This window comes from Lupinus angustifolius, chromosome LG01 (assembly GCF_001865875.1).
Source record: "Lupinus angustifolius cultivar Tanjil chromosome LG01, LupAngTanjil_v1.0, whole genome shotgun sequence".
NCBI lineage: Eukaryota > Viridiplantae > Streptophyta > Magnoliopsida > Fabales > Fabaceae > Lupinus > Lupinus angustifolius.
This window is the reverse complement of record NC_032009.1, coordinates 7,117,178-7,120,703: the sequence shown is the minus strand read 5'-3', so window position 1 is coordinate 7,120,703 and position 3,526 is coordinate 7,117,178.

Genomic DNA, 3,526 nt, shown 5'->3' with positions numbered 1-3,526 from the left:
TTTATTATAAGATGAATTCCTTGTCCAACATTCTTCCTATAGTGATTTACCTCAATATATATTAAAAAATAGCATATGTTATCCATTTTTGAGGTACCATTTTTTCATTTACTTTGTTGTAATCACTCTTGAAGTTTATGATAAATTATACAAGTTAATAACATACTCAATACAAAAAGGATTGTGTTGGAGCTATAGATGGAAGACATTTTAGGGTGAAGGTCCTAAGAGTTGAACAACATCAGTTTCATGGAAGAAAAGAATTCTCTACCCAAAATGTTTAGGCTGTAGGTAACTTTGTCATGAAATTTATATATATCTTTTTGGTGGGAATGCACAACATCTGATTTTATAATTTTGAAATATACGTTAAGTAGGGAAGACCAATTAAGACTCCCAAAATGTTAGTAGTATATTATTAATGTTTTCTACAACTAAGTATTATAATTTTGAATTATATTTATTAACTTTTCTTGTTATCATCTTCTAAAATTGTTGTAGGGAAATATTATATTGGGGATGTGGGATTTATGCTAAGACATGAGATCCTTACACCATATAGAGATGTTCAATATCACTTGAAGGAATATTCAAGATGTGGCCCACAAAACCTAGAGAGTTATTCAAATGCTTCACTTTGAAATATCATTGAGCAAAGTTTGGAGGTATTATGAAACGGTTCCCCATTATCTCTAGTGGCACCGACCCTCATATTCATTTGATATCATGATGGACATTGTCCTTGCTTGTTGTATTTTATATGACTTCCTAATAGGGGTTGATGTTGATGACAAATTAATTATCGAAGTATGCTTGTGAGTTTCTTGAACAAGAAGTAGATAATTCTCAAACACAACGTGACGAAGACTATAGACAATGAACAATTTTAAGGGACAAATTTTCTATGGAAATGTGGAATGTTTATTAAATTTGATGACACATTACTACATTGTATTCATAGTATATCATTATATTTTGTCATGCATAAGTATGCTATTATGTGAAGAACATTATAATCAAGTAGAGATGTGTATTATTAAGTGTCATATAGAAACAACTTCTATTATTTTACTTATATTATTATTGTTGTATCTTAATTTACCACATTTTTTCTGATGAGAATGGGTACACCATTTTCAACATTTGTTTTGTATGTTTTTTATTGGTAGGTAGATACTACAATGACAAAACGGAAGGATACAACATCAAATTCTACTAAGCCTAATAGAGATAATTTGCATTGGAGTGATGAGATAGACCCAATGTTGTTGAATGTAATGACTAAAGAAGTAGATAAAGAAAATAAACATGACAATGTTTGGACATTAGAAGCATACACCAACATGGTAGATTTGTTAATATCTAAATTTGTGTTGGGGACACTCAAGCAATCAAATAGTAAAAGAGTTGAGATAAGAGAAAAACACAAGATATTTGGTAACGAGGTTCAACCAATTATACCTACGTCTCCGGGAGCATTGGGAGGCTACCACTATGTATCAAAGAATTAGGATTTGTGTTTGTCTATTCTTCTCCTGATTGTTACATTAGGTTTACATAACATAAATATATAGCCCTCTACCCTAACCTCTTTACATCAGGCCAAACCCATAATTTGTATTTTTGTTGTCTAGAAAATATGAGCCATTTCACAACAATCTCCACATTGGCGAATATCTTCAATCTTCATTATCCGCCATTGGTTTGAGAGCCCTCCATAGTTTAGCATTAGTGAATGTTCATCAAGCTTAGACAATGTCTGAACTTGTCCACTGTAACCAACTTGGTTAACATATCAACTACATTTTTTGAAGTGTGAACCTTCTACAATAGTATCTACCCACAACCTACCAACTCCCGGATCTTGTAAAATCTCACGTCAATATGTTTGGTCCTAGCATGATACACCTGGTTCTTTTCCAAGAAGATAGCACTCTAACTACCACAATGCAGCGGAAATCCACCTTGCTCAATGCCTAATTCATTTATCAGTCCCATAAGCCATAGAGCTTCCTTAGAAGCTTCACTAGCTATCATGTACTCTACTTTAGTTGTGGACATAACAACAACATACTGAAATGATGATATTCACATAATTGGTCCACCTTCAGGGTGAAAAAAAACCCAGTTATGGACCTTCTATCATCTAAGTTTCCTACATAGTCTAAATCAACATAACCAACAACTGAAGGTTTACTCTGTTAGCTTCCAAACATGATACCAAAACCTGTAGTCCCCCTTAAATATATGAAAATCTATATAACTACTTCCCAATGTTCATTCCCTGGTTTTATCATGTACTTGCATACTTAACTAACTACTTGTACCAAGTCTGGTCTAGTACAAACCATAGCATACATCAAGCAACTCACTACATTGGCATATGAAACCTTTGACATGTACTTCTTCTTGTCATTTATCTTTGGACACTGATCTAGGGAAAGCTTGAAGTGATTTTCGAATGAAGTGCTCACTACTTTAGCATTGCTCATATCAAATCTCTCTAAGATATTTCCAACATAGCATTTTTGGGAGAGTCATAATTCAAATAGAAAATAGTCAAAGGTTGCTGTTATTTTGACCTACTTATTTTTGATGAAGACAAGGTATTAAATGGAAACTTAAAGATGTGGACATCATAACAAACAACATGCCAAAGACTCAAGGTCAGCGTCGTAGACTTAGAATTATTTTATTATTCTATAAGTCCTAAGATGGTTGCCTAGTTTTAAGTCTAGATTAGGTAAACTTAGGTGGAAGTCTCACAAGAGTTTAAAATGAAATTCATATAGGTTGAGGTATTACATCTAAATAAACATGATAAGTAGAATCATACATTAGCATTAAGCATACATGGTTTTTGTGCATAAAAGTAGCATCTATTTCCAAATCATGTGTTGCATGTTCTTTCATCATATAGAGTGTTTACAATGCATTTATGAAAACCATTTTCATATATATTAATCGATTAAAATGATTGATAATCGATTTTGTCTTGATGAAATCTGTTAATCGATTAAGGATTGGTGTAATCGATTAAAAGGATTTACGATGGCTAACTTCCGAGGATTTCTGGCTTATTAATCGATTAGAGAGATTGATAATCGATTAAACCTTAACAGAAAAAATATTTTGCATAGGCACGTTAATCGATTAACTGAGTAGATAATTGATTAACATTAGTTAAAATCAGTTTCGTATAAAAGCTGTTTTTTTAACAAATGCGACAAAATTCATATATTCAAAATATTATTTTGAGAGAAAGAAAACCAAGATTCTCAGAAAAGAAATTTCAAAGCATTTGGATTATTCTTTAAGTGAAAAAATGAAATCTTGCATCGTTTTATAGGGAGAAAAGAGACAAATTTTTTTCCAAAGTGCCATAGTTTTCATTCATTTGAAAAACCATTGCATTACGTCACATTTAGTTTTAGGCTTCTTGTGAGAATTCTATAGAGGTTTATAGTGCCGAGATCATAGTTTATATCCGCACATTTAGTGTGCATCGATAACTCGGCAAACATTA